Source organism: Spea bombifrons, chromosome 5 (genome assembly GCF_027358695.1).
Source record: "Spea bombifrons isolate aSpeBom1 chromosome 5, aSpeBom1.2.pri, whole genome shotgun sequence".
NCBI lineage: Eukaryota > Metazoa > Chordata > Amphibia > Anura > Pelobatidae > Spea > Spea bombifrons.
This window is the reverse complement of record NC_071091.1, coordinates 59,098,533-59,117,979: the sequence shown is the minus strand read 5'-3', so window position 1 is coordinate 59,117,979 and position 19,447 is coordinate 59,098,533. Positions and strand designations below refer to the sequence as shown.

The window sequence follows — 19,447 nt, the reverse complement described above, 5'->3', positions numbered from 1 at the left end:
AGACTCCAATATGAGCATAACATGAAGAACTCCTTGAAGGAGTGCTCCTTTAAATCAAATGGTATAACTAGAAACATGTGACAGTTAACTGGAGGTGTACTTAAACTCTGCCATTAATTTTTAACGTACTTAGGAAATGAAAGCTGAAAAGAACTCTGTATTCAACAGTGTTAAAGCGGCTGGCCTCTTTTGTTCTAAGAAAAAGTAATTTTGATTGACTATTTTGCATGAATATGTAAATAATAAATATACTCCCTTTCTACCCATCAGAAAGAAAATCAGGTTTTGTGTGCTCAGTATTCTAAAACCACAATGACTGGCATTTCTCAGCCAATTTTCGGAATGAAATATCAACTGCAGCAATTGTCTATTAGTGACGCATAAGTAACAAAACCCAAAGAAAGGCATCATTAAGCAATCAATAGGCAGAGCAGTTGAGATGTTGCCAAGAGCGCTGAATAAAATGCAGAGACATGTCATGCTATCTGGCTAAAAGGTACCATAAAATTATAATCTCCACAAAGTCACGTTATCAGTCCAATTTATTTTGTTGTTGACGACTAAACAATCATAAAAAAAAAATAGTGTGTGTTAATTTTATATAACATTAATTAACGAATAATTCAAATATATTTTTTCTGTTAGTCTGAAAGCTAAAAAAGCAAAGGTCAAGTGAAATTCTATTTTGTGATGTTTTTAGAAAGAATGTCTGCAGGATTGATTTTTTCCTTCTTTTCTCTTGGAAAAATAATGAAAACAATACTTGTTTTTTCATGAATAAATGAATATCTGTTTTCTGTGCCTAAAACTGAGAAATTCAATGCACAATTGAACTTAGCACTTTTATGCATGCTCAATGGCAAGTTATTTTTACTGTGCTGTTCCTTGGGGGCTGCTTGTTCACTTAGATACATCGTTTTTTACTTGGTTTGTTCCTTATGGTGTAAATTATACTACTATTTACTACTTTAGTTTATCTATTTTGACAGATTGAAGCAGCAGAAAAAAGTTATTATGCTCAGACTATAAATGCCATGGAGCGAAGCAATGTTTGAAGTACAGTATTGTGTTTAGGCATCCTTATACTGGCGTGAGCATACCTGGCAACTCTTCAGGTTTGACCCAGATGCTCTGGGTGAAGTTCTGCTTCCCCAGGTCTCTGGGTCACTTTACTCTTATTCTATGCAGGGGAGCGGATTATGGCCATGCTCACTCTCCACGTACTGTCCCTCTTACTCAAAGCCCACTCAAGGGTGTCTAGGCCTTGTCCCCTCACAAAGCCACTCTCCTAGAAGAAATAGCCATCTAGACCTACTGTTGGAAGGCCCCAGATATGGCGTTCCAATATTTCATTTTATTAACTATATGAAATAATAATTTATATACACCACATTGAATTTAATTTTAGTAAATGGTTGTTGTTACTAACAGAAGAGGGCAAGCTGACTGGTGCTCAGCATAATCTAAGTCAGGTCCATCCAAAGCTGGAAAAATCCTTGTGAGAATCGGAGGATATAAGTTCTTGCCGAGCAGGGCAGGGCTCGCAACATTCAGCTTGGGGTGGAAATATAACAACACGTTCCAGTAATAAAGCAGTCTGGATATTTGGCACCCTACATGGTCAATGTGCAAAGCACACTGAAAGATAGAGAATGCATAGAAAATAACATAATGGGAGCACAGAATGTGCAATTAAGACATACAAGAAAACTTCACACTGTACCCCCAAAAAATGAACAGTGGCCTTTGCCAGCCCCCCTCTAGAAAGAGATCTTCGTCTTTTTTTGCTTTTGCATGAAGGAAGGGCTAGCTATGTGCTGGGACAAGGCTAGCCCCAGGCAGGAGAGAACTGGGTGGCAAACCGTCAGAAAGTTGGCAGGGAGTGGGCATGGAAACATATTGCACCAATGCCCAAAGAGGAAACTGACCCAGAGATCCAGGTAAGCACAGCTTAACCCGGAGACTCTAGGAAAATCCCAGTTTTTAGACAAAATCTCAAGTTCTCTGTGTTTTGTATGAGAGGACTGGGATGAATTTAACCCCACTTTCTTATATATATAGGAAATTACTCCCAATGCTCAGAATATACATTGTGGTTCCCTTATAAAGAAACTTAAACAGTTACACAGGGATCACAGCATCATGTTATGTGTAGAACAAACATTAGAATGTTTGAAATGGCCAAATAAAGACACTTTTGTTTTAGATGTTGTGGTTAGAACAGAGCTGGGAAAATACATTTGTGTAATGACAGGGAGGGAATAGTGTGAGGAGTGTGCATTCCTAAGATCATTTTATTTACATGATTTGCATGTAACACACTTTCCCATGTGTGTGTATGATTTTGAACAATTATAACACAGGGATAGACTTGTACTCATCATACATTCAAAGCTTTTACAAAAGAAGCAAACCAGGACAGAGAGAGTCGAGTCGAAAATGTGGTTTAACGCTTCACGCTATTTTCTCATCTTCTGGTGTGTCAGATTTATGTTTCTAAATTAACTTATATATATATATATATATATATATATATATATATATATATATATATATATATATATATATTGGGATAGCCGTGTTAGTCGAGTAGTTTAAATGATAAAAACTACTACTTTTTTATTGGACAAACATTCCATTTTAAAAATGAGTTTTCAAGAGTATCAACCTCCCTTTAGACTTGATTAAGGGAGGTTGGTACTCTTGAAAGCTAGTCTTTAAAATGGAATGGTAGTCCATAAAAAGGTATTATTCTATATTGCAGTACTTATTTACATATATTTTTCCCTCTTATCATTTTCACATTCTGTTTCACATTCATATCCAGTTCTGTGTCTGAGCTTTCAAATAATTACTTGCTGTCAGGATATACATTCTACACTCAGCAACAGTGACTTTTGTTGACTGTGTGTTTCTTTGACTCAGAAGAATTATTGATTTGGATTAGGAGATTTCCTGACATAATCCTATTTAGATGAGCCGAAAAGTCTGTGATCCTGAACCTGGTGTATTGATCTTCAGCCAAACATGACTTCTAAAACATCACTACATGACATTGCTCTTTTTCACAGTGTCTCATTAACACATTCGGTTTCTCAATTTCTAAGAATTATATCAAGAAAAATTAGATATTTATCTGTGCTGATGATCATTTTGCCCAAGAATGAGGAATATTGCTAATTAATTGGTATGTGTATTTCATCATGTCATTTCACTCAACATCCTGTTATTATTATGTATTGCTTTATATAGCACCATCGCATTCCACAGCACTGTACAATGGGTATTCCAGGACATAACATATTATATCATATTATATCACATAACAGGAGTAACTATAAGGAATGTGAGGCAGAGGTAGGTGGGAGAAGGTGAGTTAATCTGTCAGTTGATAGGCTTCCCTGAAGAAGGGAGTTTGAATGGATTTTTGAAAGGGCTTGAGACAATGGGATAATTGGATAAGATGGGGAAGAGCATTCCAAAGAATGAGGGTAGCCCTAGAGAAGTCTTGCATACGTGCGTCAGAGGTAGAGATAAAAGCAGAGTACAGATGAAGATCATCAGAGGAGCTGTGGGACCAAGCAGGCATGTAACTGGAGATAAACACATACCTACTTGGTCCATCCCCTCATCTGATGGAGATATAGACAGGACCACCATCAGGGAGGGTAGAAGTATTACAGTTGTAAGAGGCCCAGCTGTCCCAAGGGACAGACCTCAATCCAATTGAGAATCTGTGGACTTAAAGATTGCTGTACACCAGCGGAACCCATCCTAGATGTACCAAGCTTATAGAGAGGTACCCACAAAAACTTGCAGCTGTAATTGCTGTAAAAGGTGGCATTACAAAGTACTGACTGGGGGGGTGTGAATAGTTATGCACGTTTTATCAAGTTTTATGTTTTTTTTTCCTTTTGTCTTTTCTTGGTTGTTTCACAATAAAAAATATTTTGCATCTTTGTGTAAATCAAATGATAAAAACCCAAACACATCCGTTTTAATTCCAGGTTGTAATGCAACAAAACATAAAATAATGTCAAGGGTGTGACTACTTTTGCAAGGCACTGTAGTTGCATCTGGGGCAAGAGCTCAATTATTATTTTTTTTGAATAGCAGCTTTAATGGCCATCAACTTCACCGTTGCTATTAATTGTGATTGTTTTTCAACAATATAAACATTTATGTTTAAGCAATGCTGAAACATCTAACAGGAAAACATGTCACAAAGTACATTTTGGTAGCAAATTATTCATAAATATTAAGCAACAAAGGAGCATTAGAATCCTGCCACTGAACATGATAAAGTGTGAGGCTGATAAAACGTATAGAACTACTGTTCCCGAGGCAGGATTCCAAAGTATTATTGCTTATTTAAAGCAATGATTTCTCTTTATCTCTGTCCTGTCACATTTCCTGGCAGACTTATGTGTCTTTTACTTAAGCCTTTTCATCACAACTGTAACGCCAGTTCAACTCTCACTCTATCTCAGCCAGAGCAGCAAAAAGGCAGGCTTAATTCATCAGTGTAGAAAAACCATTTTCTGTAGGACCCATTTACACCAACACTGATATCTTGAAGCAAAGCTTTCATAAACAGGACATAAAGACTGCCTGTACAGCAACCGGATATTTAAAAATGTGTTTACTCTAGCAGCAAGCCTTTTATGAAATTGGCAAGGTACAGATGGAGGCAATAATTTATTTTCATTTTCCATTAATAATATTTTTTCTCTGTATTTATTGTTTTCTTTACACTCTAATTTCTCTAGACAAGATTAAGCTTGCGAGCAGGGTCCTCACACCCTATCAGGGCTGAACTGGGCAAAACAAGGTGGCTCTGGCACTTTAAGCCCAGCAGCCGCCTAATGACATAACAAGGCCGACGGCTGTATACGACGGGTCACACGTTACTTTTCTATGTTTGTGCATCACGTGGCTTAGGCATATCCTGCCGGTGGTCAAACACTGCAGCACCCCATCTGCTGCTTGAGTGGCAGGTCGGGTGTGTGGGGAGTGATGTCGAGCAGCGTTCCACTGGTCATTTGCCCTGTGTGCCAGATGGCCAGTCAGGGCACGCACCCTGTGTACAAATTAATGTTAAAGATTAGAAAAGGCCTGTGCAACTCAGAAACCAGTAAAGGTTATATGATCATACACGGGAGCTCTCCAAGTCTGAATCCGAATCTCCAGGTCAAACACTGCTTGACCGGGTCCCTGGGATCCTTCCTAGATAGTTGTTTTTTGCACCACAGTCATATGCAAAAACATATATACCGATATATATATATATATATATATATATATATATATATATATATATTGTGAATTATCTACTTTTTAGGATCAAAACTGAATTTTGGAAAAGTGTCCAGAGTTGGGTTTGTGATATGCTAGATGAACAGTTATGTTAAGGGCTAAGGGTTCCATCAACCTACCTTCATTGCCTTGTCAAAGTGTAATTTGTAACTTGGGTAGCCATATAGCTCAAGCTTATGAATAGGCCGACCCTACTTTTGTGTAAATGATATAAATAACATAGGATAAAGATAACATTGGTAGCCACTTATGGGAGGACATCAACAAAATGCAAAAAATATGCTGGATGATGGGCTGATAATTAACAGTGATATACGATACTTCTTTATTATGAGTTTACCTGAGATATTCATGAAAAGTCTAAAGTACTAATACAAGAGTACATCTCAATTAAGAGACACAAAATTATTTCAGAATATATATTGAGTATTTTGTCGAATATACACATTTCTTACCAGTGAGGAGACCAAAAAATAAAATAAATAAATATATGCAAAAAATAATGCAAAGTCATTTTTGGATTAGAGCCCAGGAAAGCAGATGCTATATAACAGATCATCTAAACCCCTATTTTCAATGAAAAAAACAAACATATATCCCTGGATATAAGAAGAGAAGCATTATTTCAAACCTCAACTAACCCTGTGCGGCATGTGTCAAAGATTTTTCTATATATATATATATATATATATATATATATATATGTATATATATATATATATATATATATATATTTGTCATCTATGTTTCAAGTAAAATATGCAATACTGATAGACATAGATATAGAGTTTACAAGCCAGTGGCTCCCCTTTTCTACTTGACCAAGGAGGTCATTTTATTAAGTTTATCAATTATTTAGTTCAATTTAGACATAATTTCTGTATAATTCATAGCTCTCCGTAATGCTTTGCTTAGAAATGTGTTTCTCTGTACAAATGCATACAAAACTGAATGAAATAGATCCCCTATGCATAGTGTTTAGAATGTAAACGCATACCAATCTATGTATCCAACCTGATGATGGAAACACTGTGATACAGTTTGGCTTTTAAGTTTAGCATGGTCTTTAAGCCATTTGTCCATGCCATTCACTCGGATACGTCAGTAAAGCAGAAAACAATGCTATAAAATACTGTAGACAAATTACCACAAGCATACACATTCTTGGGGAGGCCAAGTCATATGATATAGACTTCATTTCTAGACATGTACTGTATATTCGGATTTGTATGCATTTCCATTTTACCCCAACAAACACGAAAATGAAGCAGAGCTGTCCAAATTGTAATTTGCATTTCAAGTGCTCTCTCTAGGATATTGATTAGCTTTATCTTACCTTAGCATCCTTGGGCCAACCTGCAAAACTAAATATCTGATAAAACAAAAGCAAATATGTCAGTTTGCTAAAAAAAAATCTAAAAGGCAAATATTTGGAATAGTTTCTGTTCGAATTGGTGAACTGGCAAAATAACGTGCTTGGATCGGAATCAGAAAAGGTGATTTACATGTAGATAGTAGTGATGTGAATTAATAAAACGCCCAAGGATGGTTGGACGCACATTACATGGTACGATGGCATAATTATAAACAATATAATTGAAAGCAGTTGCGCTTGAATACAGAAAGCTGTTATTTAACAATCATCTCTTAATAAGCTCAGATTTATGTACACAATAAAAGCTATGTTCATTAGTGGTTAGAGTAGTGCTTATTCACAAAATGTATATTAAATTGACATGTAGCAGTTAGAACCTTTTATGTGAATGCACAATTATTTTGATGAAAACCTATCATGGACAAAATGAATAGCATTGTATTAAGAATCACAGGCCAAATGACAGCAAGCAGTAAAAATGGGTTAAATTCCGAACAAATATGTCAATATCATTGACACCCACATGGAGCTTTTTGATTATAATAATATTAAGCATACAGGCAACAATTATCAGTTGATATAATGTTTAAGGGATATTTAAGTCAGGCTCTTTGTAACAGAAAATGTCTATTTTTTTATTGTTTATGTAAGCAAGCATAACAGTTCAAAAAATACAATATCATCTTGGATTGAAATGTTAATTCAGTTTCGACATTATATTAAACTCTGAAAACCCAAAGTGCACACACTGTGATTTCCAGTCTGCTTCTTGGCAGGGTAAGTAAGATATTGATTTGTAATTGCTTTTAAGAAAATGCATTAGTTCTAATGATACATAAGAGCTCACATTTTAAAAAACTTGAAATTCTGGTTGTCATACTCTTACCGTCAGTTAATGTATTATCAACATTGTTCTGCTATGATATTGCTGGTTAAATGATTGTGGTGCTATTAAGAGAATGTGTGCACCTTACACTACGCAAACTGCACTAAAGTTATTGATTTTTATTGTGTTCTTTAATAATATTTTACAGATTGGACAAACTCTTCTGTTTATCAGCAGCAAAACTGAAACATTATCTTCACTAATCAGGTATAGATAAAAAATATATATATATTTTGCGGCATTTAGTTTGCGACTTTACTTTTACCTTTATAGTGATGTTAATGAACTGCTTGGTTCCTTGCAAACGTTATATTGTTAAAGTTTAATTTGGCCAAAAGGTGCTTTGGCCACATTTTTGTTAATGTGTTATTTATTTAAGTTGTAGAATCATATTCCATTTCTACTTTATCTATGCCAGATATCAGAGAGAACTTCATTCTTTTATGTTTATGGCATTTGGTGGATGTAAAGAATCTGGCATGCAAGTATTGTTTAGTTATCATTTCTTTCTGGCTCTGGATTGTGGCTAAAGATGAATTGTTAAGTTTTGTTGAGCTGTTGAATTTGCTAAAGAACAATTGAGTCCTGCTTAAAGAATGCATATTGGAGTCAGGGGCGTACTTTTATGGTTTGAGGTCAGACCAGCCCTTTGTGAACAATTTTGGACCAGCACGGGGAGGCAGGAATGTAACGAGTTCACATAACGCGAGAACATGTAAGTGTATGTAAGCATGAATGTGTAAGTGTGTGAGAGGGAGTATGTGTTAACATGGTTGTGTAAGAGTGTGTTAGCATGAGGATGTAAGTGTTAGTGAGTGTGTGTGAATGTGTGTAAGTCTGTGGAAAACTGTGTACCAGTGTGTATGTCACTTACCAAGGGGGAGGCAAGAGGCCGATGGGGTGTGCCAAATATAGGAATTGCCCCTGGTGTCAAATACTATAGTTAAGCCCCTGATTGGTGTCCAATGAATTGTATGCATCCAAATACATGTATGCATTCTTTATGGAAGTAACAATATGAGAACTCCCTTTTTTAAGAGAGATGTATGTCTTGTTTTCCACCTATATCTACCTGTCTATACTGATAGCAGCATATTGCAATAACTGGGAGCTGAGATCCTATTAAAATGAATAACAGTTTAACTTGCATATTTGGCAACTGAGCAGAAGTCAATGCTGTGTAAGATATGGCATGGATTTGGATTTGCATCAGCAGTTGTGTCCCATTAATTTCAATGAGAACATATAGCACAGGTGCAGGAAGCATACTTAAGTATGCTTCCTGTTTCATTAGAACCAGAAGCCAGAAGACATATGTGCAGTAAATTGCTTTTAAGTCTACATTAAATGTGCTCCGATAAGTGTGACAAGAATTGGATACTGGTGTGTCTCTTTAAGTTTCATCATAGGAAATATCTGATGAAAGAGTGGTAATACGTAATTGAACTGTAGTTCTGATGCAGCATTTTAGGAAGCCAGGCTGTGAATTTTCTTTTTGAACCATCACAGTCTTTGGCTCACAATAGCCTGAACAGTCACTTTGAGAGAGAAAAGTATATTTCTGTTGAAGAAAAGTCTTAAATTGGCAAGTTATGCTGCGAAATTGAAGGGCTGTAGGCTCAGTTTAAAAAAAAAAAATCAAAAGTAGAGTTTCATGAAAAAGCTATTGTAAATTTAGCAGGGATTTAAAAAGACACAATCTTTAGTGTATTCTGAAATTTAAAGACATAATTGCTTTTAAATTCATTGTGCCATGTAAGGAAAATTTGTTATGTACATTACATTTGTATCTATTCCATATTTGGTTATCTAATCATCTATTTTATTTAACTCCAAAAAGTATGCAGTTAATTTGATATCAGCCATAACTTTTATAGGACCAAGCCATGTTAACTATCGGTGCCAGGGGGTCTCAAAAGTACATTGCATCAGTTTGCAATTAGCTATAAGTAGTTTAAATAAATGTATGCTAAAAGCTGAAGTTTAATATGTGTCTAATAACCAGAATAATGCAGAATATGTTGTCTCTTTCAAAATGAACGATAGCAATATTTACAAGATCTTCTCTACTTACTTAAAGTATTTTCATGTGTTTTCATGCACGTCTTCCATTCACCTGTCCAACGCACTTCAAATATCTTTCACCCATTATTACATACCCTTGAGCATAATTTTGCAACTTCAGAAACTATTTTGATATCACTTTTGAAATCCTCTCCATTGAGATGTTCCTTGTTAATGATTGCACTGCAATGTGTTCAGAAATTCAATACATAGCAAGACTCTTTTAATTAGGCTCTAAGCCTTTCAGAAATAATTTCATTCTGTTTTTCATATAATAATTTATTCTACTTTATATTCAGTTCACAATGCTATCTTTAAATCCAAGGCATTTGAAATCATGTTTCTTACAAAAACAAGCACATTTTGTGCTAACATTTCTTCAAAGCTCCACGCTGAAACTTTGATAACAAGTATGACATCAGGTTTTGAAGTCTTATATGACTGGATAGCATTTCCCATACCTTTAATTTACTTTTCAAAATAAATCTTCGGGTACAAGTTCCTTTGGAAAGCTGAACATTGTTTATTAAAATCAATACGACGAACCAGTGGTGAAAAAACAGAAATGTGAAAATGACATGATCATTAGAATTGTTTTGAAACAGATCATCGTTCAATTTGTTTTTTAAAAACTTGTTTTTAATGTAATATTAGTAATAAAAAAAATGATGAGATTTTGTGCCTAACCATTTTTTGGTGTCTAATCTCCCACAAGAACTAGAATTGTGTCTAGCATCCATCAAAAAGTAAATGTGACCTCCACTTTTACAGGAAGTGAGGCTCAGAAGGAAAACTGGAGAACTGTACTGACTTCTTACAGCCCCCATAGTGTTAATGGGCCAGTTGGGGAGATCAGTGATCTCCTTTTTAACTGCCTCATTTAGTAGTGGCATTACAATATGGCGATCAGGCTCCTTGTTATACAGGAGAGCTATAAGTACACATAACACAGCAACATAATTGTCAACCTAAATATCAGAAATGGACATCATGGAACTCAAACAATGTCTGGTGCTATAATTTGGAAGGTGTTTTAGTACACATTGCCTTATACTACATATTATGTGTGTGTATATTATCTAACATGCAATTAGAAGGCCACTTTGATGTATACTTGAGGCATATCTGTATGGTCTGTGAATTTCTGTGGTAAAATACGCATACACCCTCCGGCTGTCAGAGAGAATTCCCTCACTGACAGCCGGGGAAGGTCCGCACCTCCTTCCGGCTGCAGCGAAAGTTGTCTACGCGAATCGCGTAGACCTCTACATGCTGCCCCGGCTACACACCAGGGACTCAGAAGCACCGGTAAGTTGGGGGGGTATAATACAGGAGGATCCACGTCCCCTGCAGCGCTGCGGGGGATCTGGATCTAAGTCTCATAGTCAGACCTATTTGAGGTCTGATTAAAAGACGACCTCGATTATTAGATGAGGGGTATTTTTCAGAGCATTTGCTCTGGAAAAAACCTTGTCTTATAATCAAGCAAATACAGTACTTAGTTCAATAAATATTTCCTTGTACAGAAATAATATGACAAAAACATACTCAGACATTTACAAAACATAGATGGATTTATACTTTGTAGTATAATTCATTAACAGTTCAGATAAAGTTTTAATTATCTAGAATGTGTAAAAGCACATATGATGAAATATGGGAAAGGGGGCTATCTTAAAGTATTAGAACGCTCAGGGCTAAATCCACCCCACTCAGGATGTCGGAAACCCACACGTCCAAGGAGACCAGGTTATTTAAATTTATCGTAGTTACCTTTTTGAAAAGCTACTCCTCGTTCCATCTGGTGCCGATACTTTATCTGAATAACAACGTCCCAAGTAAGGGAACTGGTTTGGGGCAAATACCTTGCTATCATGATTTTAACTACCAATTATAATTGTATTATTAGGTTTTGTTCTTACTTGAAAGCGTATATATGATAACTACTATATTATGAAATACCATATTCCAAATTGGCCTTATTTTAGAACAGTCACACCAAATGTGTAAAAAACACCAACACAGATGATGATTATTATTATTATTATTATTATTATTATTATTATTATTATTATTAATAGGATTCATTTTATATAAAACATTTTGGAACCAAATACCATCTTATGGTTTTCATATGCATTTTCAGAACATTTAGACAATTAATCCATTGAGCATCCTCTAAGGACTGGCCAATCTCTTTTTCCCATTTTCCCATTTAGTAAATGTACTTGGGCTTCCTTTCTGTTGGACCATATCATAAATTTTAGAGATCATCCTAGTGCTACACCTTTTATGAAATAATTCTTTAATTTCTATATGTTTTATATTCTTCTCCAATTCTACTCTATGGTGCAACAAATATTTTTTGATTCTAAGCAAGGCCCGGAGTGTATTTTTTGCAGTTGGTCAAAAGACTTAACTCAACTTCCTTCCATAGGATCTTCTAGCAGAGCCTGATTATTAAAAGTCAAATTCCTCAGACTAAGATCTTAAATATTAACCTTGAAAATCTTGACAGGGAAGTACTCTGCTTTTCCTTGGTTTTTTTTTCTGAACAAACGCCATAGTTCTGTCTTAACAAGTGCTGTCTTTAATACTTGTTAAGTTTTGTTGTGGGTTTTCTTGGTGTTGGAGTAGAGGGGATAATTGTCTGTGGGAAGGGGGCACAAGAAAAGGCTTGCCAAGGGTGCAATTAATATTAAAGGCGTCCATGGACCTAGTCGTAGACTCTTGCATCGTAATAGCCAACCGGATTAGGGAGTCCAAAGCCTCCCCTTTTAGTACTCCTCATTAGACAAGTTTTATTAGCTCTAGGTCTTTTATCGCCCAAAAAATAGGCCATTAAGAGTTTTTAAACCTCCTCTAGTCTAGTCCTGGGGATGACCAAGGGGAGCATTTTAAACAGATATGTCAATTTAGGTGAGATATATGATTTTATGATATTACACATTCCAAGCCAAAAGATCACCAGGTTCTTTCTGTTCTATTTTGGTTAAATTTTATGTTTTTATCAGTGGGGAAATTTAAACGTGCATGAGACGGGCATAAAGCTATCCTGAATTTAAGACAAGACCAAGGACTGATTAAGGTTTGGGTCCTTACATCAGGGAAAATTAGTAGACTAGATAGGTTCTGATCTGCAGTTAAAACTCTATATTTCTTACGGAGTAACAGAGTAGGGTAATTGGTCCAATAGCTTTATATCTCACTGTCAGGAATCTGTCTAGTTTAACACTACCATAGCCAGACTCATAGCCCTACACTGCCACCAGAATTCAATGTAGAATGACTATAGCATGGCTGAAAACACAAGTGCTAGAAGAAAGATTCATTACTTACGTGTCTTTTGACTTTTAAAGATGGGGCCTTTTGTTCTTGGTAATAGAGTTGTAGAGTCACATAAGCGTTTGAGACCTAAGATTGAGACCAATTTCATTTAGAAGAACAGGCCTTCTACATTCAATCTAAAGAAGGCCATCTTTTTCTGTGATGGACACAAAAGGTGTCATCTTTGAATAAAGACTCCATCTTCTCATGAACTGGTCAAACTATATCTATTTGATTTACAGTTTTTAAGACAAGTTTTGGGGCAAATTTTTAATATGGAGCAATTACCATGGAAACCAATGAAATGTTCCTATTTACTCCAATACATGTAATTATTTATTAACTTAAATTAAAAAAACAGTAGCTGCATCAATAGGATTAAGTAGCCACCCATGGTCACTCAGTATCGAAATAGAAATCTAAAAGCATTCTCTGCTGATCCTTAGCATTGTTCAGCTGTTCTGAATTTACAGTTACAAATTGCAGTCATAAAACACTGATACAATAATGCTAAATTCTATGTTAACCTGCAGCATGTGTCACTGCCTCTGTTCCAGGCCAGCAGAAAATAATTTCTTGAAAGGATTCAATCCATTGATGGCATATGAATCTAGAAAGGGTCTGTTGGCAGTGTCAACCAGTGTGGAAATAATTAGTATATGTGTTTTGGCAGTGTGAGGACCTGCAGTGTTCCAGCTTCCTCCAGAGAGGTCTACTCTGTCACTCAATAAACCGATCTGTGGGTGACTTTAATTTCATTTGACAGTGTTTGTCTGGCAAATAGAGCTGAAGTGGAGAATGGGCATAGTAATGAAAGCTTTTCTTTACCGTTAGAAAAAAATACATTATCAGGATACTAAAATATGCTTTTGGCTGCGTATAAATGCATTTACGCTATACTATTTTGACAGCTCACTTCATTTCCATACAGCTTTCTATCAAAGTCAATCTTTTATGCCACTAAAATTGTAAAATATAGGCTTGTGTGTTTAAAGGTTTATTTTTATTTGCTTCCAGATTGCAAAGGAATGTAAACTGGCTCTGCTTACAAATATAAACTATATTCACACATCTTTTGACAGAAAATGTTGGTGCTTTGAAATTTCCCTACAATGCATTATTCAGCATCTATCTGTTCACTAATAGAAAAAATATTTTTTCAGCACCTGCTTTGTTGTTTGAGGAAATAATACCCTATATACTGGGGCCGGCTGAGCCTGTTCTAAATTCTATAAGAAATTACTTCCAAGGTTTCAAGTGACTTTGCAGGATAGCTGAACTCACTGGCTCCATTCTGCATATGGAGGCTTAAGGGGAAGTTGAGGTTTTATCTCATTGAAACCACTCTGCATTACAAAGGACCAACCCTAATGACCTTCTCTAATAAGGTCTGATCTCCTTCTACTTTATTTTTTCACCTTCACTATGCATTATGCAGGCTTGCTCAGCCCTTCTCGCATTCAAACTCACTCAACTCACCTGCAAACCTGATAAACAAATGCCTTAGACACAACAAGACGTACTACCAAAGTGGATACTTTGATTGAGCGAACTTTTTTAGGCAAAAATTCACATTTTATGAATAGCTTTCTTGACATTAATTGGTCATATTATGCGGCCAATTATGCTTACATCAAAACAACCTAACATACCGTATTTGCTCGATTATAAGACGACCCTGATTATAAGACGACCCCCCAAAATCTGAATATTAACTTAGGAAAAAAAGAAAAAGCCTGAATATAAGACGACCCAAAGGAAAAAAGTTTTACCAGTAAATGTTAATTCATGTAAACTATTTTTTTTAATAAAAGCTATGATTGAGAAAAAGATTTTTTTTGTTTTTATTTCTTGTATTTTCCAACCTGTCCCCCAGTTACGCACATCTGCCCCCAGGCTTGCCACTCCAATATGGCACTGTGGCCCATGATATGCCTTTTAACCCTCTATATGCCACTGTGCCCCATGGTATGCCTTTTGACCCCCTATGTGCCACTCTGCCTCCAGAAATGCCTTATACCCCTATATCCCATTCTGGCATTTAGGGGGTTAAAATGCATATTATGGGGCAGAGTGGCATATAGGGAGGTATAAGGCATTTCAGGAGGCAGAGTGACATTATGGGAGTTAAAAGGCATTGTATAGAGCACTCTGCCTCCAGAAATGCCTTATACCCCTATATGCCACTCTGCCATTTAGGGGGTTAAAAGGCATATTATGGGGCAGAGTGGCATATAGGGAGGTATAAGGCATTTCAGGAGGCAGAGTGCGCTATTAAATCCCCCCTTAACGCCACTCCAGAAATGCCCTATGCCCCCATTTATCACACACACACACCCTATACCCCCATTTAACTAACTAACACACACACACACACACACACACACACACACTCTCTCTCTCTCTCTCTCTCTCTCTCTCCCCCCCTCTCTCCCCCCCCTTCCCCCGCTCTCCCCCCTCTCTTACCGGTGCTTCCAGCCGGGGCAGCGGGTTGACGTCGCCTTCTGCTGCAGCCGGAAGGATGTGTGGCTAGCAGCGGGGGTTTGTATGCGTCCGTCGCGTATACTTTCCCCGGCTGTCAGAGATCAAAGTTCCCCGCACCGGTGCGGCACCGGTGCGGGGAACTCTAATCTCTGACAGTCGGGGAAGGTCTATGCGACGGACGCAGACAACCCCCGCTGCTAGCCACACCTCCTTCCGGCTGCAGCGGACGTTGTCTACGCGGATCGCGTAGACGTCAACCCGCTGCCCCGGCAACGCAGTAGGAAGCAAGGAAGCACCGGTAAGTGTGTGTATGATGGGGGGGGTGAGACAGGAGGATCCAGGTCCCCTGCAGCAGTGCGGGGGATCTGGATCTTAGTCTCCTAATCAGACCTCTATTTGAGGTCTGATTAGAAGACGACCCCGATTAGAAGACGAGGGGTATTTTTCAGAGCATTTGCTCTGAAAAAAACCTCGTCTTATAATCGAGCAAATACGGTAATTCTCCTGCTAAATCTATGTTCTTCTTTAATAATGTCCTTAGCAGACCAAGGTTAATTGACATTTACAGAATATTGAATGTGACTTTAAAAAATGTAAATGTCTAGTAAAATTATAATCTTGTTAAAATAATAATGTCTGGAATTTGTCTGTCCATCTCCTCTACTGTCTGTTAATGGAACACTAATGTAATTGCGGCAGGTGGACACAGTGTGAGTACTTGAAAACCATTATGCCTTAATATTCCTTTAGCATTTATTATATTTAAAAACTCTCCACAATGGTAATCAGCAAATTAAAATCTAGCACTAAATAAATCCAATGAGTAATGATGGGCCTAGTGTCACTGACACCTGGATTTAGCATTTTGGATCGATGAATGGGTGTCCCTACCAATGCAAACCACCCTACATATATATATATGTGTCAGTAGCATCCAAATATATGAAATGGGTATTTATAACAGAGTAGCTGGACAGAGAGGTTCATACTTGTCTTAAGGGCAAACTTAGTCCTTTAATATAGCAGACCAGGAACACATATGATGCACAAACTAAACATACATTTCTCTAAATAGTAAGATCGTTTGAGCAGGGCCCTCCTCATCTGTTGTTTCTGTAAGTCAAACTGTTATGTTATATACTACTTGTTACGTCCTGTCTACCCATTGTACAGCACAATGAAATTTGATAGCGCCATATAAAACAATAAATAATAATAAAATCAATGCACACTAGTCCAACACATGCAAGCACTCACCATCCCAGAAGCACAAATAACATCCTGTATATTACCCATAAGACTTTACAGTCTGGGCCAGATACATTACACGACTTGCATCTATCCACTAAATGCTCTCTATATCTTATTGCAAGCAATAAACATTTAAAGACATGGTGTTAAGACCGGGTTGGACCCCCTTTTGCCTTCAGAACTTGCTTCATTCTTCAGGGCATACTTTCTACAAGATGCTAGAAACATTCCTCAGGGATTTTGGTCCATGTGGACATGATGGCATCAAGCAGTCACTGCAGATTTGGACAGTGAACTCATTGTCATATTCAAGAAACCAGTTTGAGATGATGTGAGCTTTGTGACTGGAAATAGCCATCAGAAGATGGATACACTGTGGTCATAAAGGAATGGACATGGTCAGCAAAAAAAGATGCTTAATTGGCCAAAGTTTGCCAAGAAAATGTCCCCCACACCATTACACCACGAGCAGCAGGATACACCGTTGATACAAGGCAGGATGGATGCATGGTTTCAGGTTGTTTACGCCAAAGTCTGACCCTGCCATCTGAATACAACAGTTGGAATCAAGACTCATCAGACCACGCAAAGTTTTTCCAGTCTTTTTCTAGCTGACAGGAGTGGCCCCCGATGTGGTCTTCCACTGCTGTAGCCCATCTGCTTCAAGGTTTGACGTGTTGCGCGTTGTTGGGATTCTGTTTACCTTGGTTTTAACGAGTGATTATTTGAGTTAGTGTTACTGTCGAACCAGTCTGCCAATTCTCCTCTGACATCTGACATCAACAAGGCATTTTTTTGCCCACACAGCTGGCGCTCACTGGATATTTTCTCTTTTTCGGACCATTCTCTGTAAACCCTAGAGATGGTTGTGCGTGAAAATCCCAGTAGATCAGCAGTTTCCGAAATTCTCAGACCAGCCCATCTGGTACCAACCATAACACATTCAAAGTCACTTAAATCACCTTTCTTCTCTATTTTGATACTTGGTTTGAACTTTAGCAAGTTGTCTTGATCAGGTCTACATACCTAAATGTATTTAGTTGCTGCCATGTGATTGGCTGATTAGCTATTTGTGTTAACAAGCAATTGAACAGGTGTTCCTTTGATGTTACAGTAAAGGTCTGTCATATCTCTAACTGCACACTATAAAGGAGAAGTTGTCCCTCTTTGGCTATTTGAAATGTTGGGATATGTGGAAAAAAACATGGCTATAGACACCAAGTTCAGATCATAACAGCCAGGTTTCCTTAGTTTCAATCTGGCCCATGCTTAAGCTGTCAGCTGGCTGCTAAAGTAGACAGATGTGTAGCGTTGCTCAGCATATTTTAATTGACTAGTTTTTTAATTTGAATTTTTTGTTATGGCTCCTAATGCCTCACGACAATATTTATCTCAAAAATGTCTCCTGGTATTAAAACAATCTGTATATTTGCTGAAAAATGGTAAAACATATCCTTTGGTTTGTTAAGAATTTAAAGTTTCATATTTTTATTTTTCCACATCTTTTATGCAGGATGTTTATGCCAGCTGTCATTAAGTCGTCATCCTGGGCTTGATGCAATAATATATTTAAATAAGTAAATAATTTGCTATTCAACTTCCTGGAATAGGAAGACTCACAGTTTCAGGAGTCCCAAGTTTGGAAAATATGTTGCAGTTGTATATATGTTGTATTTTTAAAATGTGTTGGTTAATTCACAGAAGAATATTTTCTTTGTTTTAAATTGTTAGAAATACATGTGGTATTTTCTACTTCAAATTAGACTTTTTTTCAATTTGTCAGTTTCGTTAATTCGTACGAATGTTCAAAAACCAGGAGGGACCACAATGAAACCAATGAAAACGACAAAGTGAGCTCTAAATTTTAGTTTGCGTTTCTGTCATGTCACCAGGACCGACGAGTGGCAGGCAGCTGCTAGCCAGCACGAAGGTCCGAGACAATAAGTACTCACCCAGAGGAGGGTGGCGCGCTCCCGATGGCCAATTCCATTGGCAGACATGCCAGTGATGCGTACCAGAAGCCATGCTCATTAAAACTGCACTCATCTGGAAGTGCAGTCACCCTGTTGTGGTCCTGTTATGGTGCGTTTGCTGTGAAACTTCTGTTTTGAGATTTCACCCCTGGTTCTGCCTGACTGCATTGTGATTCTGCTTATCGTATCTTCCTTCAGCATTTACGTCAAAATCATTTATATGCCTAGCTGGAGAAGAGTCAGATCTCTTTCTTAGAATACATCACATTAGTGTCTGCTGTTGAAATGGATCCTTAGAAATTGTCAGCCTATATATAAACAACAAGCTAGTCATCATCGAAGGTTGGCTCCTTCATACACTAGGGGTATGCCAGAGTATGGCTATCCACCAAGAACATTAAGCTCAAAGTTTCCTCAATGATGCTCACTCCTCTTTATATTGGTCTGTTACGTGTCCTTGTTAATCGTGTGGTGTGTGAACTGCTTCTCCCTGTATTCTCAGAGAGACAAGTACTCACCAGGAAGAGGGTGGCACGCTCCAAAAGGATATTTCATGCTGGCGATTGGCATCAGAAGACGGGGTGTACATGGTGTCAGATTTAAACATGTGGAACTGCAGTTCGTAGTCACTTTATTGTGGTCCTGTTATGCTGCATTTCCTGTGGGACTTTTGTTGTTTTGAAATTTTACCCTTGGCTTTCTTGACTACTCTCCTGGATAGTGATTGTGCTTTAGTTTTATCTACCTGTGTATCATTCCTGGATTTCCTGA

At 37.4% G+C, this 19,447-nt stretch overlaps 1 protein-coding gene across 6 annotated transcripts in view; it reads left to right on the top strand.

Moving 5' to 3' along the window:
• The window catches only part of LOC128497386 (poly(rC)-binding protein 3-like), a 292,930-nt gene that overhangs the window by 67,825 nt on the left and 205,658 nt on the right, over nt 1–19,447 (top strand). For 5 of the 6 annotated variants that reach the window (XM_053467439.1, XM_053467438.1, XM_053467436.1 and 2 more), the window contains exon 2: nt 7,726–7,784. The exons of the other annotated variant lie outside the window; for it this stretch is intronic. The gene's annotated coding sequence lies outside the window, so the exon portion shown is untranslated. The remainder of the gene's footprint in view (nt 1–7,725; nt 7,785–19,447) is intronic. 6 annotated transcript variants of the gene reach the window in all.